General features: G+C 44.1%; 1 protein-coding gene across 1 annotated transcript in view; it reads left to right on the top strand.

Moving 5' to 3' along the window:
• Nucleotides 1-14,594: 14,594 nt before the first annotated feature.
• Nucleotides 14,595-27,331, top strand: part of LOC126418568 (aquaporin AQPAn.G-like) — a 192,282-nt gene continuing 179,545 nt past the window's right edge. Inside the window, exon 1 of the mRNA XM_050085385.1 lies at nt 14,595-14,791. The gene's annotated coding sequence lies outside the window, so the exon portion shown is untranslated. The remainder of the gene's footprint in view (nt 14,792-27,331) is intronic.

The raw sequence follows: 27,331 nt of genomic DNA, 5'->3' as shown, positions 1-27,331 counted from the left end.
CAGGACAGTGACTGAAACAAAGGGTGGCTGTTTTGAGGACTCTAAAATTTAGTATTCGCATTGACCAATGTACTGTCTAATAAACATTTAGAGAACAAGAAAATGCAATTTTTCAATATATTTCCTTTCCATTATCCATAATATCTTGCTGTTTCCAAACGTATGTAGGGTAGTGTATCTTGCATTTGTTGTTTTTTGCATTAGTTGTCTGTTGTTTTTTCCAACAACTAATACGGACAACAACAAATGGGCGACGGTTTTCTGAAGATAACCGTGTCGATTCGAAACCGGTAACTACGCTATTTCTGTAAATAAATAGTTTTATTTACAATGACTTGGTGATATTTTCTTCTTTGCGAGAATAAACTGGTATGTTGAGCACAGCCACTATCTAAAAAATGTCCGTTTTCGAGAAAACAGAAGGGAGATAGTGTTTGTTCGAAGTTCCACTAATACTGAGTCACTACGTTTTATTTTTGATAATACAAGTACAGGTACAGCATTATGTTTTTGATTACCGTAACTGTAGTCAAGCTAAGAAAAACCACTTCTCACACGCTTTAAATTTCGAAGCACCCGAGGGAAGCAGCGCTTGGCACAGACTCAATGCTCCAGTCTATTAGCGCAGATTTGAAAGAGTTGTTCTATTTCTGAGGATATTTTCGTTCTGTGGTTACAACTACAAGAAAATGTATGTATTTTTTCCACCAGACACGTTTCGCGCTATTGACGTTAAGCATCATCAGTGGTCTGTAATTAAAGGTATTTATAGTTTGATTTGCTTTTAAAGTCGAAAAATTATTTTTCTGGTGTTTACTTATCGCGATTTCTGCTTGGTTTCTCGACTCATCTGCTAGGAGACGGAATTTCCTGATGTAGGCAAGAATCGAACCGTTTTTCGATCTTAAAAACAAATAAAATTGTAAATATCTTTAATTACAGACCACTGATGTTGGTTTAAGTCAATGAAGCGAAATGCTTCTGACGAAAAAAACTTGCATTTTCTTGTAGTTGTATGACGGAACGAAAATACCCTTAGGAATTATAAAGCAACTACGGGCAATATGGCCACACAAATGAAGAGTTTTTCCATTGACACTTGGAACGAGTGAAAGGACATGCCACAGAGTATGCTTTACTCTTTTCGTGTATAATATAGATAACAGAAAATACTGTTCGTGTGGCAGTTAACACTAGACCTGCGTTATACTATGACGTTGTTATAAAATGCTGTTGATTATTAAGTCTGAATACTGCATGGCTATTGGACAGATAGTCTAAAACAATACACAGTAAACTTGTAGTCCCAAGGGAAATCGACACAGCTCTCCCTGGTCAATAAACAGACTTAAAACAAGACGAGCGTGTGCAGTACTCGTTCCCTTCACCGAATAATAGGAGAATGATCGTTGAGTTTGTCACTGTTCACAACGATAACACCGTCACAGAGAGAACAAGAAGATACTATAAATTAGCACTCATATGGAGGCATATAGACAGTCGTTTTTTTCTGGGCCTAGAAAAGTGTGCAGCAGGTTAGATTTATTATTACTGAGTCGCCTAACCGTGGAAAATTTGAAAGATTTTGCAGCTTAACAGTTTATTGTATGTTCTAATAATCAACACTGAATTCACGCAAAAATGACGCCATCGCTGTGGGGAGGCTGCAAATTATATGGAAGACTGCCTGAAGAAAACATAGCAAGTTATCCTTCTCTAGGCAGCTCGTGAATTCAAAGTTAATGATACATAAGCACAAATTATAATCAGACGGACAACTCGAGGTGCGTTCCAGAACAACCAAGTAGCGAGGTGCTCAGAGCATAGATTGCACTACCATAGACTGTCAGAATTAAATTTTTCCAAAATCAGCAATGCATGTGCCCATTAGTACCAGACGGAGGCCGGAAGACCAAAGCTTGGTGGCCAGGAGACGAAATGCTCAGCGAGCAGTAAACGAATGCCACGACACTTACTTTTCTGTCAACAGCTTCGTTCTTTCAAACATTTCTACATGGAGGGGATGACACAATGCTATTATCAGTGTGACGGACGAGAATATGACTTACTTCCTGAAAAACCAGGGGAAAGTAGCAGAAACTTCTATTGGGTACAAAATAAACATTAACAAACACTGCGTTGTTACTGGCCTTGAGTAGTGTCTCTTCGATTCGTCGGCCTCTTCGCGCCAAGCACAAAGGTAGGATGACTCAGTTTGATTGGATGACCACAATTTTGGAGAGAAAAGCAGCCGCCTCCCTCACGTTGGCCGCAAAGGATCACGGTGTTGATGTTCATATACAAAAAGCAAAAGTGCCATAGTCATTCATTCATTGGGAACAGCAGTGGTGGTATGGTATGCCTTGCCCTTAGCTTGGCCAGTAGTTAGATCTGCCCCCAGAAGCACTAATCAGGCTGCAGCCTCACTTTTGCAAAACCTACTTGTCTCCCTGGGAAGGCTCGCCTCTCTTAATGAGTCACTGACTGCCTTCTGCTGACCTGCTGACAACAAGACCCCGAGACCACACCGGGAGTTTACCATCCCAGTGTGAAGAACAAAAAGCCTTCCTCTGCAGCCTACATCTCCAGTACTCTCAACATGATAACCAGAAAGTAGTGGTAGAAAATAAAATTATATTGCTTACCGATAGACGACAACAATGTTACATAGTTCTTAAAAAAACTCTGCCTCCTGCCAAAACTATGATGTGTTTTGTAGAAAACACCGCTTTTTGAATGATATTTGATTCAAATACACTCCTGGAAATGGAAAAAAGAACACATTGACACCGGTGTGTCAGACCCACCATACTTGCTCCGGACACTGCGAGAGGGCTGTACAAGCAATGATCACACGCACGGCACAGCGGACACACCAGGAACCGCGGTGTTGGCCGTCGAATGGCGCTAGCTACGCAGCATTTGTGCACCGCCGCCGTCAGTGTCAGCCAGTTTGCCGTGGCATACGGAGCTCCATCGCAGTCTTTAACACTGGTAGCATGCCGCGACAGCGTGGACGTGAACCGTATGTGCAGTTGACGGACTTTGAGCGAGGGCGTATAGTGGGCATGCGGGAGGCCGGGTGGACGTACCGCCGAATTGCTCAACACGTGGGGCGTGAGGTCTCCACAGTACATCGATGTTGTCGCCAGTGGTCGGCGGAAGGTGCACGTGCCCGTCGACCTGGGACCGGACCGCAGCGACGCACGGATGCACGCCAAGACCGTAGGATCCTACGCAGTGCCGTAGGGGACCGCACCGCCACTTCCCAGCAAATTAGGGACACTGTTGCTCCTGGGGTATCGGCGAGGACCATTCGCAACCGTCTCCATGAAGCTGGGCTACGGTCCCGCACACCGTTAGGCCGTCTTCCGCTCACGCCCCAACATCGTGCAGCCCGCCTCCAGTGGTGTCGCGACAGGCGTGAATGGAGGGACGAATGGAGACGTGTCGTCTTCAGCGATGAGAGTCGCTTCTGCCTTGGTGCCAATGATGGTCGTATGCGTGTTTGGCGCCGTGCAGGTGAGCGCCACAATTAGGACTGCATACGACCGAGGCACACAGGGCCAACACCCGGCATCATGGTGTGGGGAGCGATCTCCTACACTGGCCGTACACCACTGGTGATCGTCGAGGGGACACTGAATAGTGCACGGTACATCCAAACCGTCATTGAACCCATCGTTCTACCATTCCTAGACCGGCAAGGGAACTTGCTGTTCCAACAGGACAATGCACGTCCGCATGTATCCCGTGCCACCCAACGTGCTCTAGAAGGTGTAAGTCAACTACCCTGGCCAGCAAGATCTCCGGATCTGTCCCCCATTGAGCATGTTTGGGACTGGATGAAGCGTCGTCTCACGCGGTCTGCACGTCCAGCACGAACGCTGGTCCAACTGAGGCGCCAGGTGGAAATGGCATGGCAAGCCGTTCCACAGGACTACATCCAGCATCTCTACGATCGTCTCCATGGGAGAATAGCAGCCTGCATTGCTGCGAAAGGTGGATATACACTGTACTAGTGCCGACATTGTGCATGCTCTGTTGCCTGTGTCTATTGCCTGTGGTTCTGTCAGTGTGACCATGTGATGTATCTGACCCCAGGCATGTGTCAATAAAGTTTCCCCTTCCTGGGACAATGAATTCACGGTGTTCTTATTTCAATTTCCAGGAGTGTACATGGAAGAAGAAGCAGAAAGTGCTTCAAATTTCTTATCACATCAAATCGTAGCAAATCCTTTTACAATATATTCATCTGGAGACATGTTCTGCCCATCTTCATTTTATTTTCACAATTACAATTATAAATCTGTATTCCACTCCAGGCAATCTGTTTTGTGATCGATTTGTTTGTTTTCTCTCCTAGAAATTCGAAAATACTGTACGTCTATATTTCTCTGAGACATCGTCAGGCTGGCCGGTGTAGCCGAGCGGTTCTAGGCTCTTCAGTCTGGAACCGCGCGACCGCTCCGGTCGCAGGTTCGAATCCTACCTCGGGCATGGCTGTGTGTGATGTCATTAGGTTAGTTAGGTCTAAGTAGTTCTAAGTTCTAGGGGACTGATGACCTCAGATGTTAAGTCCCATAGTGCTCAGAGCCGTTTTTTGACATCGTCAGTTACTGAATGGTTTTTGCACTCGCTTTTGATGTTGTTGTGCATAACATTATACTAAGTACGCAAGAAGCATTAGGAATGACTGGTTCTGATCACACCTTGCAGATAAGGCACAAGGAGCAGAGATAATACTCACCTCAAATAAATCTAAATTTTTAGTAAAATCCTTATCGGAACCAAACTACATTAACATAGGAGTTCTTCAAGGTAGCGTATTAGAACCATTACTATTCCTGATGCAGGTCAGTGACTTTCCCAAAAGTGTTAGTCACTGAGAAAGAAGAGATCTAGTCACTGAGATATCTTTGCACAAAAACAAAATGAAACCCTCAAGGAAGTTTTTAGTTGGTCATTATACAATAAGGTGAAGCTGAAAATGAAGAAAACACATGCCATGAATGTCAATTTGAAGAAGGAAAACGAGACTGTCAAATTAATTATAGATGGTACCTCTATAGACTTCGTAAAAAATACAAAATTTCTAGGAATGGTTATTGATTCTCACCAGAAGTGGTGTGAACTTACAAAGATACCTGAAAACGGAATGTCATCAGTATTATGTGACCTTGAAGTCCTGTTATCATAATATAACAGCCAGTGTCTTTCTGGAAACAACTGCACAAAATATGTATACACTTTAGAGAAAATGACCATGAGTATAATAATCAAAAATAGAAGTCGAGCTCATTGTGAAGGTCCGTTCAGAACACTGAGGATTCTTACTACGTTATGTGAGTTCATTACCAATCACGTGTAAACATAAAAAGTAACGTTGTTAATTACACTAACAGCTCTGTCCATCACCAAGAAACAGGAGCTATGCTGAACTTACGTTAACCGAAAAAGAACAAACGTAAAACTCAAAAACTCATTTTCTACAAAAGAATAAAACTGTACAATACATTACCAATGGAGATTAACGACATTACTAAAAATCTTTTTTTAAAAATACTGTTAAAATACGTGTTAAACAATATATTCTATACATTGAGCAATTACTAAGATTACACCATTTGGTAAAAAAATGTAACGCATACACTGAAGAGTCAAAGAAACTGTTACACCTGCCCAATATCGTGTAGGGCCCCCGCGACCACGCAGAAGTGTCGCAACACGACTGGCATGGACTCGACTAATGTCTGATATAGTGCTGGAGGGAACTGACACCATGAATCCTGCAGGGCTGTCCATAAACCCATAAGAGAAGGGGCGTGGAACAGCACGTTGCAAGGCATCCCAGATATGCTCAATAATGTTCATGTCTGTTGAGTTTAGTGGCCAGCTGAAGTCTTTAAACTCGGAAGAGTGTTCCTGGAGGCATTCGGTAGCAATTCTTGACGTGTGGGGTATCGCATTGTCCTGCTGGAATTGCCTAAATCCGTCGGAATGCACAATGGACATGAATGGATGCAGGTGATCAGACAGGATGCTCACGTACGTGTCACCTGACAGAACCGTATCTAGATGTATTTGGGGTCCCATATACTCCAACTGCACACACCCCACACCATTACAGAGCCTCCACCAGCTTGGACAGTCCCCTGCAGACATGCAGGGTCCATGGATTCATGAGGTTGTCTTCATACCAGTACGCTTCAATGCGTTCCATACACACTCCTGGAAATGGAAAAAAGAACACATTGACACCGGTGTGTCAGACCCACCATACTTGCTCCGGACACTGCGAGAGGGCTGTACAAGCAATGATCACACGCACGGCACAGCGGACACACCAGGAACCGCGGTGTTGGCCGTCGAATGGCGCTAGCTACGCAGCATTTGTGCACCGCCGCCGTCAGTGTCAGCCAGTTTGCCGTGGCATACGGAGCTCCATCGCAGTCTTTAACACTGGTAGCATGCCGCGACAGCGTGGACGTGAACCGTATGTGCAGTTGACGGACTTTGAGCGAGGGCGTATAGTGGGCATGCGGGAGGCCGGGTGGACGTACCGCCGAATTGCTCAACACGTGGGGCGTGAGGTCTCCACAGTACATCGATGTTGTCGCCAGTGGTCGGCGGAAGGTGCACGTGCCCGTCGACCTGGGACCGGACCGCAGCGACGCACGGATGCACGCCAAGACCGTACGATCCTACGCAGTGCCGTAGGGGACCGCACCGCCACTTCCCAGCAAATTAGGGACACTGTTGCTCCTGGGGTATCGGCGAGGACCATTCGCAACCGTCTCCATGAAGCTGGGCTACGGTCCCGCACACCGTTAGGCCGTCTTCCGCTCACGCCCCAACATCGTGCAGCCCGCCTCCAGTGGTGTCGCGACAGGCGTGAATGGAGGGACGAATGGAGACGTGTCGTCTTCAGCGATGAGAGTCGCTTCTGCCTTGGTGCCAATGATGGTCGTATGCGTGTTTGGCGCCGTGCAGGTGAGCGCCACAATCAGGACTGCATACGACCGAGGCACACAGGGCCAACACCCGGCATCATGGTCTGGGGAGCGATCTCCTACACTGGCCGTACACCACTGGTGATCGTCGAGGGGACACTGAATAGTGCACGGTACACCCAAACCGTCATCGAACCCATCGTTCTACCATTCCTAGACCGGCAAGGGAACTTGCTGTTCCAACAGGACAATGCACGTCCGCATGTATCCCGTGCCACCCAACGTGCTCTAGAAGGTGTAAGTCAACTACCCTGGCCAGCAAGATCTCCGGATCTGTCCCCCATTGAGCATGTTTGGGACTGGATGAAGCGTCGTCTCACGCGGTCTGCACGTCCAGCACGAACGCTGGTCCAACTGAGGCGCCAGGTGGAAATGGCATGGCAAGCCGTTCCACAGGACTACATCCAGCATCTCTACGATCGTCTCCATGGGAGAATAGCAGCCTGCATTGCTGCGAAAGGTGGATATACACTGTACTAGTGCCGACATTGTGCATGCTCTGTTGCCTGTGTCTATGTGCCTGTGGTTCTGTCAGTGTGATCATGTGATGTATCTGACCCCAGGAATGTGTCAATAAAGTTTCCCCTTCCTGGGACAATGAATTCACGGTGTTCTTATTTCAATTTCCAGGAGCGTAATTTGAAACGAGACTCGTCCGACGAGGCAACATGTTTCCAGTCATCAACAGTCCAATGTCTGTGGTAACGGGCCCAGGCGAGGCGTAAACCTCTGTGGCGTGCAGTCATCAAGGATACACAAGTCGGACTTCGGCTACAGAAACCCATGTCGATGTTTCGTTGAATGATTCGCACGCTGACACTTGTTGACGGCCCATCACTGAAATCTGCAGCAATTTGCGGAAGGGTTGCACTTCTGTCACGTTGAACGCCTTTCTTCAGTCGCCGTTGGTCCCGTTCTTGCACGATTTTTTTCCGGCCGCAGCGATGTAGGAGATTTGATGTTTTACAGAATTCCTGATATTCACGGTACACTCGCGAAACGGTCGCACGGGAAAATCCCCGCTTCATCGTTCGAGTCCTCCCTCGGGCACGGGTGTGTGTGTTTGTCCTTAGGATAATTTAGGTTAAGTAGTGTGTAAGCTTAGGGACTGATGACCTTAGCAGTTAAGTCCCATAAGATTTCACACACATTTGAACATTTGAACCTGTTGTCTCATATAGGCGTTACCGACCGCAGCGCAATATTCTGCCTGTTTACATACCTCTGTATTTGAATTCGCATATCTATACCAGTTTCTTTGGAAGTTCAGTGTATAAATCATAATGAAAGTAAATCATATACCATTTCACTTAACACTTTCACAATATGTTTCTTCTTTGGTTTTCTCTAATCTGGAAATACTTAACTCCCAAAGCTATGCAGTGTATGAAACTAACATCGTATTCTCTTTCTAAGGTCAACATCTCAGTCCTTACAGAAGGATGCTGAATCAGTTTTTCAGGCTAGGAAATGGGAAGTTGCAGTACACAAAATGGAAACCATGGATCTTCCCTATGGTCCTGACATCAGCTGATAATGTGCGTAGTGTTATGAAACAATGTGTGTACAGTAATGAAAGACTAATATTTTACATTATTAAGTAACATCTTTGTAAAACAGTACTGCCTACTAGAGATAAAGCGAATGAGGCAGCACTATTTCAAACAGACTGGCCTTGTATTAGAGAGAGCAGAGTTTCCAGTTTTCATCCAGCCATACTGATTTAGGTTTACTTTAATTACTTCAGGCACGTGCAGGGATGGTTTCCACTATAAGGCCAAGACCGACAGCCTGTCCCATTCTTAAAACAGATCTGTATGTAAATGCCGTCATATATGAATTATGTTACTTAAATTGTAATGCCACACACAAACACACACACACACACACACACACACACACACACACACACGCACGGACGCACGCACACAAACACACACACACACACACACACACACACACACACACACACACACACGCGTTGTCGTGGTTTAAGACCTACAACATTGTGTCGGCACTATAGCTCGATTGGGATGAGGGGTTGTGACGATTCTAGTGGGATGTCACAATCCTATGCTGCAAGGTTCACACCCGTATGGGAAACACATCCGATATACACACCCTACAGATACTCCTCCGGGCCTTTCACAGGCCTATCCCAACTTTCAGAGTCAGAGCCACCTGTTAGAGAAGTCACGTCACACGCCAGCTCTGCTGTAATTTGTGCACTTCCCATTTTGCTAGAACATGACCACCGACCAGCTGTTGACCCAAGTGAATAGCCACCACCCAGCTGCAGCCAAGAGTAGAGTCGTCCTCCCAGGGGCGGAACACGATACTGAACACAACCAGCCCAATTTTAATGGGTGCTTCTTAAATTGTGCCCTCTGGAGCCTTATGTCCAACACCACGTTCTCAGAACTAGGTAGATGGGAGAAGTCCTAGCAACGTATCCATCTTGAAGAAATTCTCATTTCGAATACAGGGTGGTCCACTGATCGTGACCGGGCCAAATATCTCACGAAATAAGCGTGAAACAAAAAAACTACGAAGAACGAAACTCGTCTAGGTTGAAGGGGGAAACCTGATGACGCTATGGTTGGCCCGCTAGATGGTGCTGCCATAGGTCAAACGGATATCAACTGCGTTTTTTAAATAGGAACCCCCATTTTTATTACATACACTTGTAGTAAACAAAGAAGTTTGAATGTTATAGTTGGACCACTTTTTTCGCTTTGTGACAGATGGCGCTGTAATAGTCACAAACATATGACTCACAATTATAGACCAACAGTTGGTAACAGGTAGGTCTTTTGGTTCAAATGGCTCTAAGCACTATGGGACTTTTCTGAGGTCATCAGTCCCCTAGAACTTAGAACTACTTAAACCTAACTAAGTAAGGACAGCACACACATCCATGCCCGCGACAGGATTCGAACCTGCGACCGTAGCGGTCGCTCGGTTCTAGACTGTAGCGCCTAGAACCGCTCGGCCACTCCGGCTGGCGGTAGGTTTTTTAAATTAAAATACAGAACGTAGGTACGTTTGAACATTTTATTTCGGTCGTTCCAATGTGATACATGTGCATTTGTGAACTTATCATTTCTGAGAACGCATGCTGTTACAGCATGATTACCTGTAAATACCACATTAATGCAATAAATGCTCAAAATGATGTCTGTCAACCTCAATGTATTTGGCAATACGTGTAACGACATTCAACTCAACAACGAGTAGTTCGCCTTCCGTAATGTTCGCACATGCATTGACAATTCGCTGACGCATGTTGTCAGGCGTTGTCGGCGGATCACGATAGCAAAGATCCCTCAACTATCTCCACAGAAAGAAATCCGGAGACATCAGATCCGGTGAACGTGTGGGCCATGGTATCGTGCTTCGACGACCAATCCACGTGTCATGAAATATGCTATTCAATACCGCTCCAACCGCACGCGAGCTATGTGACGGACATCCATCATCTTGGAAGTACATCACCATTCTAGCATGCAGTGAAACATCTTGTAGTAACATCGGAATAACATTACGTAGGAAATCAGCATACATTGCACCATTTAGATTGCCATCGATAAAATGGGGGCTAATTATCCTTCCTCCCATAATGCCGCACCCTACATTAACCCGCCAAGGTCGCTGATGTTCCACTTGTCGCAGCCATCGTGGATTTTCCATTGCCCAATAGTGCATATTATGCCGGTTAACGTTACTGCTGTTGGTGAATGATGCTTCGTCGCTAAATAGAGCGCGTGCAAAAAATCTGTCATCGTCCCGTAATTTCTCTTGTGCCCAGTGGCAGTACTGTACACGACGTTCAAAGTCGTCGTCATGCAATTCCTGGTGGATAGAAATATGGTAGGTGTGCAATCGATGTTGATGTAGCATTCTCAACACCGACGTTTTTCGGATTCCCGATTGTCGCGAAATTTGTCTGCTACTGATGTGCGGATTAGCTGCGTCAGCAGCTAAAACACATACTTGGACATCATAACTTGCTGCAGGTCGTGGTTGACGTTTCACATGTGGCTGAACACTTCCCGTTTCCTTAAATAACGTAACTATCCGGTGAACGGTCCGGACACTTGGATGATGTCGTCCAGGATACCGAGCAGCATACATAGCACACGCCCGTTGGACATTTTGATCACAATAGCCATACATCAACCCGATATCGACCTTTTCCGCAATTGGTAAACGGTCCATTTTAACAAGGGTAATGTATCACTAAGGAAATACCGTCCGCACTGGCGGAATGCTGCGTGATACCACGTACTTATACGTTTGTGACTATTACAGCGCCATCTATCACAAAGCGAAACAAGTGGTCCAACTGAAACATTCACATTTCGTTACGTACTACACTAATATGTAATAAAAAATGTGGGTTCCTATTTTAAAAAATGCAGTTGATATCCGTTTGTCCTATGGCAGCGCCATCTAGCGGGCCAACCATAGCGTCATCAGGTTTCCCCCTCAAGCTAGACGAGTTTCGTTCTTTGTAGTTTTTTCGTTTGATGCTTGTTTCGTGAGATATTTGGCCCAGTCACTGTCAATGGACCACCCTATATAATACAATTCTTGAGAAAAAAAGGTGCTGTCCACTAATCAACCCGGTTATAGAAAGTATCGCTCAGCTTGCCGTTTTCTCACGTGATATTCTGCGAACCATGTATGAAAGCCAACAGGCACATTCCATATTCCTAGATTTCTGAAAAGCATTTGACACGGCGTCCTGCTGTGGACTTGTAACGAAGGTATGAGCGTACAGAACGAGTTCGAATTTATTCGAGTCGTTCGAAGACTTTCTAAGTACCATAACCATTTTTGTTGCTCTCGACGAAGAGAGACAAGGATATTGTCAAGAGTGCAACAGAAAAGTGTGATGGGGCAGATTTGTTCTCTATATACAGAAATAATCTGGCCGACAGGGTGAGCAGTAATATGCAGCTTTTTGGTGATGAAGCTTTTGTGTACGGAAAGGTATCATCGATGAGTGACTGGAGGAGTGTCTAATATGACTTTGACAGAACTGGTTTGTCTAATGCATGGGAGCTAGCTTTTAATGTAGAGAAACGCTAGCTGAAACAGATGAGTAGCAAAAAAAACCTGTAATATTCGACTACAGCATTAGTGGCATGCTGCTTGCCACAGTCACGTTGGTTAAACATCTGGGCCTAACGTCGCAAAGCGATATGAAATGGGACGAGGACGTGAGGATCTACACTACTGGCCATTAAAACTGCTACACCACGAAGATGACGTGCTACATACACGAAATTTAACCGACAGGAAGAAGATACTATGATATGCAAATGATTAGCTTTTCAGAGCATTCACACTAGGTTGGCACCGGTGGCGACACCCACAACGTGCTGACATGAGGAAAGGTTCCAACCGATTTCTCATACACAAGCAGCAGTTGACCGGCGTTGCCTGGTGAAACGTTGTTGTGATGTCTCGTGTAAGGAGGAGAAATGCGTACCATCACGTTTACCGACTTTGATAAAGGTCGGATTGTAGCCTATCGCGATAGAGGTTTATAGTATCGCGACATTGCTGCTCGCGTTGGTCGAGATACAATGAATGTTAGCAGAATATGGAATTGGTGGGTTCAGGAGGGTAATACGAAACGCCGTGCTGAATCCCAACGGCCTCGTATCACTATCAGTCGAGATGACAGGCATCTTATCCGCATGGCTGTAACGGATCGTGCAGCCACGTCTCGATCCCTGAGTCAACAGATGGGGACGTTTGCAAGACAACACCCATCTGCACGAACAGTTCGACGACGTTTGCAGCAGCACGGACTATCAGCTCGGAAACCATGGCTGCGGTTACCCTTTACGCTGCATCGCAGACAGGAGCGCCTGCGATGGTGTACTCAACGACGAACCTGGGTGCACGAATGGCAAAACATCATTTTTTCGGAATGACTCCAGGTTCTGTTTACAGCATTATGATGGTCGCATCCGTGTTTGGCGACATCGCGGTGAACGCACGTTGGAAGCGTGTATTCGTCATCGCCATACTGGCGTATCACCCGGCCTGATGTTATGGGGTGCCATTGGTTACACGTCCCGATCACCTCTTGTTCGTAGTGACGGCACATTGAACAGTGGACGTTACTTTTCAGATGTTTTACGGCCCGTGGCTATACCCTTCATTCGATCCCTGCGAAACCCTACATTTCAGCAAGATAATGCACCGCATATTGCAGGTCCTTTACGGGCCTTTGTGGATACAGAAAATGTTCGACTGCTGCCTTGACCAGATCTCTCACCAATTGAAAGCGTCCGGTCAATGGTGGCCGAGCAATTAGCTCGTCACAATACGCCAGTCACTAATCTTGATGAACTGTGGTATCGTGTTGAAGCTGCATGGGCAGTTGTACCTGTACACACCATCCAAGCTCTGTTTGACTCAATGCCCAGGCGTATCAAGGCCGTTATTACGGCCAGAGGTGGTTGTTCTGGGTACTGATTTCTCAGGATCTATGAACCCAAATTGCGTGAAAATGTAATCACATGTCAGTTCTAGTATATTATATTTGTCCAATGAATACCCGTTTATCATCCGCATTTCTTCGTGGTGTAGCAATTTTAATGGCCAGTAGTGTAGTCAGGTGAGGCGTATGGTAGTCTTCAGTTTATTTCGAGAGTTTTAGGAAAGTGTTGTTGATCTGTGAGGAAGACTGCATACAGGACACTAGTTCGACTCACTCGGACTGTAGTCGGACTGTAGGAGGACATCGAATCAATTCACACGCAGGCTGCTATATTTGGCACCGATAGGTTCTAACAACGCTCAAGTATTGCAGGCAACCTTCCGGAGCTCAAATGGGAAGCCTTGGAAGGAAGGAGACGTTCTTCCCCAGGAACGGTGTTGAGAAATGGCATTTGGAGCTGACTGCAGAACGATTCTATTGTCACCTACGTGTATTTCGCCTAAGGACCACAAATATCAGAGATATTAAGAATCACGCGGAGACATATGGACAGTGGCTTTTCCTTCGCTCCATTTGCGAGTGGAACATTGAAGGAATTGACCAACAGTGGTACAGGGTACACTCCGCCTCGCAATGTACGGTAACTTGCGGAGTGTGAATGTAGACGTAGATTCCTTAATGCCCGAGGCCATAGTCTCCGCTAGTTCCTGACCCACACCACCCATGATTCATGTCCCTACCTTCACTAGTTAAGTCGAGTAAATTCCTAGAAGTCTCTCCTTTCTCTTATCTACCCCCACTCTCTCCCTCCCACTCCTAAACATAAATATTTACCATTATAAATATCGGAGAGTCAATTTTTTCGCTCAAAAGCTACGTGTTGACCACTGTTGAGAGTACCGACTGGTACCTGATCTTGTTCAGGTGCACTGGCCTGTGAATGGGTGAGCATCACCGATGTCTTATCTCGGCCTGCGCACATAGATGAGGGAGCAGGCTGGCTTGGTGCCATCTGTCGGTCGCGTGCAACGTGTACCGTGTGTCGTCACCAGCCAGGCCTGCGTACACGGCCGGCAGGGCAGCCCACCTGCTGGTGAGGCGGAGCGCGGCGCGGCAGTAGCGCGGACACTTCCCCGCCAGCAGCACGACCCGCGGCGCGCACGCGCACAAGCTACGCGGCCGGCGCGTCTTCTGCCGCTCTCGTTTCAGAGGCAGCTGCAGACACACACAACAGCTCCTTCCTCTCTGTGTCTCTATCCTAACTAGTCCACACTTTGTGACCACAGCTCCATCTTAAATACCGCCACTTGATGAATAGGTAGGTCTCTAATTTGTAACAGGTTGAAAAGTGTCGCCAAGTGTAACAGCTCCCTTGTTGAATAGCTGCTTCTTTTCCAAACATAGGAACCTTCCTTTTCGTTTTGTTTTAAGCTGTCACACAGTTTCATTTCTTACGGACGCTGTTCCCCCTGCAGGCTTTGCTTGCTGTCGCTTAACGTAATAATTTCGTGAAGCATACGAAGACAGTGAAAGATATATACTTTCTAAATAAAAGTCTGACCATTGTCTGTATTCCGGTTGTTCATGTTTTTGTTTCAGAGTTAAGGCCCCGTCACCATTATTTTTTAAATTTTCTCGAGGTTCTAGATCACGAACTGTCGAAGCAGACGCACCTGCGCACTGCGAAAACCGGATCCACCGGTGGTAAGTGTGACAAAACGGGCTAGACTTTTAGCACAGCGAATCTGTTTTTACGCACGTCGAAAGCTTGTGAATATTACATGTGCATACTGCATCCAGTCACAACGTTAAGAAATTCTCAATTTTTTAACATCTATTTATTTAGGAAGCGTTCCGAATCGCCGGTGCTATTTTTCAGACATGAAGGAATGCAAAACATTTAGATCTGGGAACTATTTGTGTTACTGAATTTCCGTTAACTAAACTGAAGCTAAACTGTTGTCCCAATAATCATCTGAAAAAATCGGATTTTCTGCGGGCAATCCGCGTCGTACTTGCACGATGTTTTGATCACACAGCTCGCAGCCTTCATCTGTTGCTCACTGAGTCTGTAGCAGGGATCACTTGATGAAGACTGAGATTCACGCGATCGAAATATCTTGCAACGGCGTCGCGGTTTACCGGCAGAAAACCCGATTTTCCAAGAGGACAACACCTTCCCGTGAAAGCGTGATGACCTAGTTACTATCAGTTATTGTAACGGAAACATAAGAAGACAGTGCAAGATATATACTTTCTAAATGAAAGTCAGACCACTGTCTGTATTCCGGTTGTTCAGGTTTTTGTTTCAGAGTTAAAGCTCCGTCACCATTTTTTTCCTAAATTCTCTCGAGGTTCTAGATCACGAACTGTCGATGCAGACGCACCTGCACACTGCGAAAACCGGATCCACCGGTGGTAAGTGTGACAAAACTGGCTAGAATTTCAGCACAGCGAATCTGTTTTACCAAAGAACTTTTATGCACGTCAAAAGCTTGTGAATATTACATGTGCATACTGCATCCAGTCACAACGTTAAGAAATTCTCAATTTTTTAACATCTATTTATTTACGAAACGTTCCGAATCGCTGGTGCTGTTTTTCAGACGTGAAGGAATGCAAAACACTTAGATACAGGAACTATTTATGTTACTAAACCACGGTTAACTAAATTATTGTCCCAATAATCATCAGAAAACATCAGATTTTCTGCCGGTAATCCACGTCGTACCTGCACGGCGTTTTGATCACATATCCCGGGTTCGATTCCCGGCGGGGTCAGGGATTTTCTGTGCCTCGTGATGACTGGGTGTTGTGTGATGCCCTTAGGTTAATTAGGTTTAAGTAGTTCTAAGTTCTAGGGGACTGATGACCATAGATGTTAAGTCCCATAGTGCTCAGAGCCATTTTTTTTTATCACATAGCTCGCAGTTTTCATCTGGTGCTCACTGAGGCTGTAGCAGGAAGCACTTGACGAAGACTGAGATTTACACGATCGAAATATCTTGCAATGCGTCACGGATTAGCGGCAGAAAACCCGATCTTCTAAGAGGACAACGCCTCATCGAGAAAGCGTGATGACCTAGTTACTTTCAGGTTTCGTAGCTTAAATATCATTTCAAACTTTATTATTCCTCCATGCATGAGGACGAGTGGCTCCATACCCATTGCAAATAATCATACAATGTAGACGGAAATATACAACTACCATGAAATTAATATAAGCATTTTTGTGACTAAGTGGATTTCATGTTTCAAGGTTTTATTTCCGATATGTATTCCAGAGAAGAACCCCATAATTAAGATTTCCAAGAGTCGCTCACTACTGACCATCAGTGGATCACGTTTTCACAGTATGCTGGTACGTCTGCTTCGACAGATCCTGATAGACAACCTCGAGAGAATTTCGGAAATAACGGTGATAGAGTTTTCACTTTGAAATAAAAACCTGAACAACCGGAGTACAGACAGGCGACGGAGTTTTATTTACAAAGTATGTATCTTTCATTGTCTTCGTTTTGCTTCACGAAACCATTATGTTAAGCGACAGCAGGCAACACTTGCAGGGGAACAGCGTCCGTAAGAAATAAAACTCTGGGGCTGCCACGAGTCGCATATAAACTCATTATCGGGTTTGCTCATCAGACGTGATCGTTTTGAGAAATTTAGTAGCCAACGACCACACGTTTCATGTATGTGGCTGTGTGCAGTGCCAACATCAGACATAAAAGTGTCTTTGGTCCGACGTTGGTGCTGTGCACAACCAGACACGTTTAATAAACTGTGACTACTAAATTTCTGAAGATGATCGCGTCTGATGAGAGACACTGCTAACAAAGGAAATCATAAGCTACTTGTGGTTACTTCACAGTATTAAACTATTACGTGTTCGTTAAAAAAATTAATAATCTACTAACATTGTTATTGGTTGCGGGATATACACCTTCGCTCACGGTGAATCAGTAATGCCTATATGCCACATGCTGTGTTTCTCAATTTTGAATTCAGTACCTGCAAATATAAGCTCTCAGTTTCTGTTTTTACTAGGAGAAACATTTCTATGTTCCCTGTATAGGAAGTACAAGTAAATCATTGTATATTTGTTTCATTTCACGTGTAAAATTTTAACCTGCAGTTTTGAAGCCCATCTGCGGGTTACTGGGTCAGTTTAAAGAATTATTTTGTCCACAGTTAACTTCGATTGTCCAAGTAAGAGTGTTGTGTTGCATCACACGACACCCTAACAGCATTTTTGGGTCCATCTTAGAATACAATTGGATTATTTGCTTCTATTTCTTTCGTACTAAGCGATTCGAACTTCTAGAAATCAGCAGGTCGTGCTTAAATCCACAACATTGCAACAACGTAATACGAAAGAACAGGTAACACGAATAGTTTTCTTCTTACTTTACCCGTTCCTCTTTTAACGTTCTTAAAAAGAAATTATTTTTCCCTTCGGGACCATGATTTTCAACTTCTTCCATAGATAAGGGAATTTCACTTTTTATCTCGATTATTCCCATCTCTGTTAATTTGATAAGTTTTATCGTCTTCAGAACAAGTTCAGCATGCTTATCTTAATAACAAATGTTGAGATATTGTCAGGGTCCAAAAAATTCAGTTGATTATAAATACCTTATTCATTTCTATTCACCTTGTTTCACATACTGATGTACGAAATGACTCGCTAACGTGCTGTGACAGACATATTTAAGACCTAAACCGTGACATGTGCAACCTGCAAATATGCACATCAGTTCCGTTGACACCCAGCGACGTGCCTTTCGTGTGTACTTCGGAGTTGTCCGATGTATTTTTTATTCACCACTTGTAGGAAGTGCTCCTTTGGAGAACGGTCGATTTCTTCAGTCATATCGACTCGTTTGTGAAAGAAATTATCTTTGGCTCCCGCTTACAAGTAAATATTTTGTAGGGTATCATTCACGAGTTCAGCGCCTTTACTAAGGTGAATAAGTTACTATAATTTCGACTTTTTTATTCCTGTTTTAATTTTCTGCTACCACTTGCAGAGTGTGCTACTATACACATATTGTCTTATTTGATTTTAGACTTTTCTTTCGCAGTCGTAGTTATGCACCGTCTTTTGCGACTCTAATTAAAATCTTATTTAGACTTTTGCGACTCTTAAAAGACAGTATATAACATATATTATTTACACACTGCAATAATACATCTTGTAATGTTCAGTTCACCAGATAGTTCCCATAAATGACAGAGCAAGTCGATGTATTTCTAGTTTCAGCAACAAATTAATGTTAATTTCCTGCTGGCAGGGCTCAAATGATTCCATTAAGAGAATTAAATAATAAAACTTAAAATCATAACAAAACAAAAACAAATAATAATCATTCATCTTCATTGTTATTACATGTCTCTTGCCTATCTGATTATCTTAAACGTCGAACACTAAAAATTTAATAACATTCGTTAATACTGTGGCGTCCTCAGTTAACTTGTTTCTGCTTACATAACAGTAAGTCTTACAAATAATTACCCACATGGCGAATATCTGAAAGATGCAAATATAACACACAAATTTGTTCATTTTAAGGGATTTATTCCAAGAAAAACGACAGGTTATTTATGTGTAATGTGTAAGGGGCGGCAACAAGTAATACTGACAAACGGGTACGCGTTTCGCTGTGCGACGTTAGCCTGCGAACGGCGTTCCTGAGACCCTCAATGTTCACTGTCATCAAGAAACAGAAACTTAAACGTAAGAGAGCAGGTGCAGTAATAAACAGTGTCTAAAGAGTAATAGTTAATCGTGTACAATAAAGCTGAAATGAATCATTCACTTTCACGCGTTTCATTTCTCTGCAAGATATTGATGTTCTGCCCCTAGACTTTTTTTAAAAAAACTTCTAAGCAAGGAGGAAAAATTCACATGTATTAGTGAAAGAATTTCTCGTGTCCCATTATAAAGCGACAGTTTCCACGTCATTAGACGACATGTGAAACAGAGTTTGCATACAATTTCAGCTCGACCTTTGTCAGACTGATTTCGGAGACCTTCATTGTGCGACCGAAGGGGACGCGTGAGAAACGACGATAATTTTATCGTGAATACTCAATGGTAGCACGGTTTGTTTGCTTTCATACCACTAATTTAAAGGTTTGATCACTGTTGCTCTTTGGACCATTTTTCTGTAATTAAATCCGACTTGCAAGTTAGCTGTAATTTGTGTATGATCTGAATCTCAAGTAGTGTCATATTTTGAATAGCAACAGCAGGTGCCCCAATAACTAAGTGCGTGCATTGGTTCTCGGATTTCAATACAGCATGGTGTTTACTTTGCATTCTGGAGTGAATGGACCTTGCCTTACGTGCCACCCCGAAAGTAAAGAGATGCTTCAAGCGAAATTATGAGATATACTGTTGAAGTTTCAGCTAAGACTCTTGCTTTTTATGGCGATGCTCCTATTTGGATATAATGCACGTCTTTTGAAAACTAGTCTTTCACTGAGGCAAGATTTTTCTGCTGAATCAAATTTGCTACTCACACGCAACCGAGCAGAATGGCGCAGCGGTAAGTCACTAGACTCGCCTTTAGAAGGACGCAGGTTCAAGTCTCCGCCCGGGTATCTAGATTTAAGTTTTCCATAGCTGGTCTCGTATACCTTAAGGTGAAAAGAACAAGGCTGACTTACTTCACATTCTTTCTACAATTCACGCTTGTGCTATGTCTCTAATGACCTTGTCATCGACTGAATATTAAACCTTTATCTTCCTTTCTTTTACGTAAACGTACTAGGACCTACTGAATTCGAGATAGGAATGCTGCTACTGACTACTCCTGAGCTACGTCGTACGCCTAATGGTTCAGTAACTGCCGCTAAAGAAACTTAACTCTTACGAGACGCCAACTCGCAGGTGCCGGCCGTGGTGGCCGAGCGGTTCTAGGCGCTTCAGTCCGGAACCGCGCTGTTGCTACGGTCGCTGGTTCGAATCCGGCCTCGGGCATGGATGTGTGTGATGTCCTTAGTTAGGTTTAAGTAGATCTAAGTCTAGGGGACTGATGACCTCAGATGTTAAGTCCCATAGTGCCAGCATCAGTTAAGAGGGTAACTTTCACTAATGTGTGCCTCCTGAATTCAGTGGTACCCACAGGTGAGACATTTAATTTATGGTTGTTGAAGGAATGGGAAATATAAGACTATCGCATTTCACGGCACTGCACTCTACTGAATCAGTTACGTATAAGAGACAAGTACGAGAGCTGTTCTTCTAATAAGGTCAGATCGATCGCGAAATGGAAAGCGCAGTGAAAATCAAAAATACTTTATTTGCAACAGATAGCTATACCTTCCATCTACTTCTCTACCTAGCCGCCGCTCCGATTTAGACATCTGTCGTAGCTTTGTGCCAGCTTCCGAGTACACTCGTCATAGAAAGCAGCCGCCAGTTATTTCCACCAATTCCCTACACTCGTCTGCAGCTTGTTATATGCGCCAAAGTGTTGCCTTCATAGCGAGCAGTTCATGTGAGCAGACCTGAGAATCAGGAGGAGCCAAGTACGGAGTGTATGGTGGGTAGTCAAACTCTTCGCATCGGAAACGCTGCAGGAGCGTGTTCATTGCCTCTGCAGTGTGCAACCGAGAAAGAAAAGCGTGACAGCTACGTTATGTGGGCAGCATGAAGTCAGGCGACATCTCTCTCACGCACTCATACTTGGCGTGAGACACTGTTTATCTAGACGTCTTTATCCGCTCACTGTGCGCTCAGAAGTGAACGGAGCGACGTGACGCGATTCACGGGCGTACAGAGACACTGCACAACACATCCGTGAATAGCTTCATCAGACTTCGACCCTGGTTTCTATTTAGCGGCCGGTTAGACCTTAACAAAGGAAGAACCCTGTTATTTATTACCTAACTGTCCGGAAAGAAAATACGGGTAGTGGACTGCGAATGAAGAAAACCTTTTCCCCAGCTAGCTGTTCGATCGCTACAAAAGCTCTCCTCAGCAAGTTGTTGACTGATCAGTAACCAAATAAGCCTTATATGCATATCCAGATAAATGGACCAATATAGTAGGAAGCTATCAATACACAGGAATTAATTTTCGCTGCGCAGTGGAGTGTAGGCTGGTTTGAAACTTCCTGGTAGAATAAAACTGTGCGTCAGACCGACTGTCACTACTGCGATCCTTAATTTTCGCGGGAAAGTGCTCTACCGTGGATTCACTACTTTCTCGGTTCTGTCTGGACGCTTAAGGAATTACTAAAGATTCTAGTGATGTCAATGCATGACGTCTTATATTTACGATTATATAATCCTGATATATCACAGATGTTGTCACTGCCCGTTCAGTTTGCTTTTATTATTACTCCATTCGCCTACTGTAAATTAAGAAACTTATCACCCAGTAGCTGCTTCACTTTCTTAACGAGAACTATCGTTTCATCTGAATCATCAACGAGGTAAATCGAGCTTCAGCGACAAAATTTTCATCGACATTTTCAGATTATTTCGGTTTAAGAGATCCGTGATCTCCAGTGGTTCGCTACAGAGTAATGACGTAATTACATTTGTTTATGTAAAATTGTCTCCACAACAGAGATAAAGCCTTCAAAATGCAATTATTCTAACACGGAACCGTTTGGTTTCTCGTAAGTGCCAACAACACACGCAAAAGTACCGTCGTGAGGTTTCTGTCACTGTGAAAACAGCTCAGCATAGTACCGTTGTGCCGCTCGGCTATTGCATTCACATCACGAGGTACACCATGTGATCAAAAGTATCCGGATAACTCCAGAAACATACGTTTTTCATATTAGGTGCATTGTGGTGACACCTACTGCCAGGTACTCCATATCAGCGACATCAGTAGTCATTTAACGTCGTGAGAGAGTAGAACGGAGCGCTCCGCCCAACTCACGGACTTCGAACGTGGCAAGGTGTTTGGCTGTCACTTGTGTCATACGTCTGTACGCGAAATTTCCACACTCCTAAACATCTCTAGGTCCACTATTTCCGATGCGATAGTAAATGGAAACGGGAGGGGACGTGCACAGCAAAAAAGCGTACAGGCCGACCTCGTCTGTTTACTAACAGAGACCGCAGACAGTTGAAGAGTGTCGTAATGTGTAATAGGCAGACGTCTATCCAGACCATCGCGCAGGAATTGGAAACTGCATCAGGATCCACTACAAGTACTATGGCAGTTAGGCGGGAGGTGAGAAAACTTGGATTTCATGGTCAAATTGCTGCTCATACGGCACACATCACTCTGGTAAATGCCAAACGACGCATCGCTTGGCATTGTGTGGAGTGCCGAATCACGGTACACAATGTGGCCAACCGACCGCAGGGTGTGGGTATGGCCAGTGCCCGGTCAATGTCATCTGCCAGCGTGTGTAGAGCCATCAGTAAAATTCGGAGGCGGCAGTGTTATATTGTGGTCGTGTTTTTCATTGAGGGGGCTTGCACCCTTTGTTGTTTTGCGTGGTAATATCGCAGCCCAGGCCTGCACTGATGTTTTAAGCACCTTCTTGCTTCCCACTGAAGAGCAATTCGGGGATGGCGATTGCATCTTTCAACACGATCGAGCACCTGTTCATAATGCACGGCCTGTGGCGGAGTGGTTATACGACAATAATATCCCTGTAATGGCCTCCACAGAGTCCTGACCTGAATCCTATAGAACGCCTTTGGGATGTTTTGGAACGCCGACTTCGTGTCAGGCCTCACCGACCGACATCGATACCTCTCCTCAGTGCAGCTGTCCGTGAAGCCGGCCGCGGTGGTCTAGCGGTTCTAGGCGCGCAGTTCGGAACCGCGGGACTGCTACGGTCGCAGGTTCGAATCCTGCCTCGGGCATGGATGTGTGTGATGTCCTTAGGTCAGTTAGGTTTAAGTAGTTCTAAGTTCTAGGGGACTGATGACCACAGTAGTTAAGACCCATAGTGTTCAGAGCCTGTCCGTGAAGAATGGGTTGCCATTCGCCAAGAAACCTTCCAGCACCTGATTGAACGAATGCCTGCGAGAGTGGAAGCTATCATCAAGGCTAAGTGTGGGGCAACACCATATTGAATTCCAGAATTACCGATGGAGGGCTCCATGAGCTTGTAAGTCATTTTCAGCCAGGTGTCCGGATACTTTTGATCAAATGCTTCAAATGGCTCTGAGCACTATGGTACTTAACTGCTGTGGTCATCAGTTCCCTAGAACTTAGAACTACTTAAACCTAACTAACCTAAGGACATCACACACAGGATTCGAACCTGAGACCGTAGCGGTCACGCGGTTCCAGACTGTATCGCCTAGAACCGCACGGCCACTCCGGCCGGCTACTTTTGATAACATAGTGTACATATCGGCCAACTCTTCATCATTAAACCTATTCACGATACTGTATACTGCTGTTAACATAGAGCTGAAGCTATGGGGAAAATAAAGCCGAGACAGAACTGAGCAGTACTAAATGCAAGCTTAAGGACGAAGAGTAAAGTGGGCATTACCTGTGTCAGCAGCAAGCACAGACAATGAATGGAACAAGTTTGTTCCCAAAAGAGACACGCAGCGAACGCTATCCACATTTGCACAGTTATGGAGATATATTGCCCAAGGAAACAAGTGAATTTACCAGAAGAGATGGTCGGATGTCAATGTAACTTCGTAAACATAAACACCATCGATGGGTATATAAATGAGCTGCAATTCTCTGTGACAGATAGAAAGGCCACCGGAATGGATATCTGTTGCTCGTGTTTAGTGTTATTACTGGGTCTGGTAGGGTATATAAGGGACGCAAGCATCGTCAGATGTAAGGTGATCGCTGGTAAGGACACGCAGATGCCGCGTACTCGTGTGAGACGGCGTTCTCAACACCTGACAAAGATTGAACAGTACCTCATTGCGAGTCTCCATTTAGCTGGGTGGCCCAATCGTGCAATGTCTAGATCGTTGGGGCATTCGGATATGACAGCGACCCGATGTTGGACTGTACGGGAACGTAAGGGCAAACATGTGAAAGTTCCGGTCGACCGCCTCTGATCACTTCAAGGCACACTGTGACCTCTTCACATCTGCGCCTGCTATACAAGTACAAATAAAAGACTCCCTGCAGCATTCTATGTTGTCCCGCACCATTGGCCGGAGAGTAGCTAGCAGACTATCAAATTATCCTCCCATTTTGTGGTGTTATTGGAGCCACGGCAGCGGAGCGTAGACTGCTGATGAATGGCATCGAGCTTTTTTTCAGGAACGCATGGATGACCGTCGCCAGGGGGTGTTGCGGCAACCTCGGGAGAGGTCCCATTCTTCCACTGTTTTGCTGAGACACGGCAGTGTTACTACTTGCGTCAAAGTACAGAGAGCCGTCTAGTAGGATTTCAGGCTGATTGAGGGAACTGTGACAGCTCAACGGTACATCACAGACATCCTGCTTCCTCCTGTTACCTCTCAATGGACAGTACTGTTGTTCCATTTTTCAACAGAACAATGCTAGGCCACACATGGCACATTTCTCTACGAACCGTCTGCGTAACGTTGAGGTACTCCCGGCATTACTTTACATTAATACTTGTTCCATTGATCATGAATACGACATTTCGTAATGATGTGGAACGTACCAGTTTAACACACGTTTTCTTTAAACAATATAATTTTTTTCTTTGTCTTTTTTTTACAGTTACTACTTCATATGTAAAAACTCATCTATTGAGTGGAAGGAGTTGTCACTCAGAAATGTTTTTAATTTTTTTTATTGTTGATTGGATATCTGTCAGGTTTTTAACGCCTTTTGGCAAATGACCAAATATTTTTGTGTCAGCATAATTCACCCCTTTCTGTGGCAAAGTCAGATTTAGCCCAGAATAGTGAAGGTTATCCTTTCGTCTAGTGTTGTAGCTATGCACTTCGCTGTTATTTTCGGATTGGGATGGGTTATTAATAACAAATTTCATAAGTGAATATATATATTGCGGATGTTCTGTGAATATCCCGAGTAACTTAAATGAGTGTCTGCAAGGTGATCTTGTGTGGGCTCCAGCTGTTATTTTGATTACACGCTTCTGTGCAATGAATACGTTTTCTCTTAATGACGAATTATTCCAAAATATGATGACATATCGAAGCAGTGAATGAAAATACACGTAGTAGGCTAATTTACTGATATGTTTATCACCATGATTTTCAACAACCCTAGTAGTATAAGTAGCTGTTCAAAGTCTATATTTATCAGTGGTGCTATGTCATTTATTGTGCAGAATGGTATGTACTGTGTTTTCTCAAAATTTAGTGAGAGTCCATTTGCAGAGAACCACTTAATAATTTTCTGAAAGACATTATTTACAATTTCCTCAGCTAATTATTGTTTGTTGGGTGTGATAACTATACTTGTATCACCAGAAAAAACCTAGCTTTGCATCTTCAAGAATACAGAGAGGCAAGTCATTAACATATATTAAGAACAATAAGGGAACCTTGTCGGACGCCATTCTTGATACCTCCCCAGTTAGGTGAGTCTGCTGAATTTAGACTATTTCTACTGTTACTTTCAGCCTTCTGCATTCTTTCATTTAAATATGTATTAAACCATTTGTGAACTGTCCCACTCAAACCACAATACTTGAACTTATCTAGCAAAATTTCATGATTCACACAGTCAAAAGCCTTTGACAGATCACATATCCCAACGCTTGATTCAGATATGATCACCATTGATCAGTGAAAGCATATATAGCATTCTCTGTCGAAAAGCCTTTCTGAAAACCGAGTTGAAATTTTGTTAGTACTTCATTTTTAGAAATATATAATGCTGCTCTTGAATATACTACTTTTTCAAGAATTTTGGATAAAGTTGTCAGAAGTGCGATTGGGCGGTAGTTGTTAGCATCAGACCTGTCCCTTTTTCTATGCAATGGTTTCAGTCTGTCCGGAAAAATGCCATGTTTCGGTGAGCTACTACTGTGGCTGAGAATCCTATTTATTTGTTGGCAGCAAGCTGTTAGTGGTCTGTTGAAAATGCCGTCAATTCCATGTGAGCTTTTACTGTTAGTGAATTTATGATTTTCCTAATTTCAGTTGGAGAGGTGGGTTGAATTTAACTTTTATCAACTTGAATAGGTATTGCCTTGCGTTTTCTAATGAATAGTTGGATCCTATTTTATCTACAACACTTAAAAATGATTATTAAAAACGTTTCCTACTTCTGACTTCTTGTTAATAGGCTTTTCATTGCGTTTGATAGAAATACATTCTTCCTGTTCTCTCGGCTGCCCTCTTTTCCTTTTAACAATATTCTAAAATGTTTTAATTTTCTTTTACTAATCTTTGATGTAATATACATACTTCTGGACTTTTTAATAACGTTTGTTTATACAGTGCAGTAGCTTTTATAATGTTTCACTGTTACTGGATCATTCCTCCTTCTAGCTGGAAGATACCTTTTCTGTTTACAAGATATTTTTATTCCTTTAGTAAGCCATGACTTTTTAGATGGTTTCTTACAGCTATATTTACAAAGGTATCAAGAAATAGGTTAAGTTTTAAATTAGCATCATGTTTCCTGTACACCTCATCCCAGTTTAACCCTAAAATTTGCAATTGCTAAATTGTTAAGTGAACACATTATTGTGGAGGTCTGTTTTGCATTACTGTATGGAGCTCTGTCATATACTCTAGTTGTGCATCATGATTAGACAGATCATTCTTAATAGGAAAAGTTTTTATTTGATTAAATTTATCTTAAATTTATCACCAGCAAGAACCCCGTATCTGTCCCCGATTGAAAGTGTTTGAGATCAGGTAGGAAGCCAACATCGTCCCAATGCCAATATCCGGGATATAAAGGTCCAATTACGACAGTTGTGGGACAGTTTTCCTCAGGAGA

Source organism: Schistocerca serialis, chromosome 9 (assembly GCF_023864345.2).
Source record: "Schistocerca serialis cubense isolate TAMUIC-IGC-003099 chromosome 9, iqSchSeri2.2, whole genome shotgun sequence".
In the NCBI taxonomy this organism is placed as follows: Eukaryota; Metazoa; Arthropoda; class Insecta; order Orthoptera; family Acrididae; genus Schistocerca; species Schistocerca serialis.
This window is presented reverse-complemented; position numbering and strand designations above follow the sequence as displayed.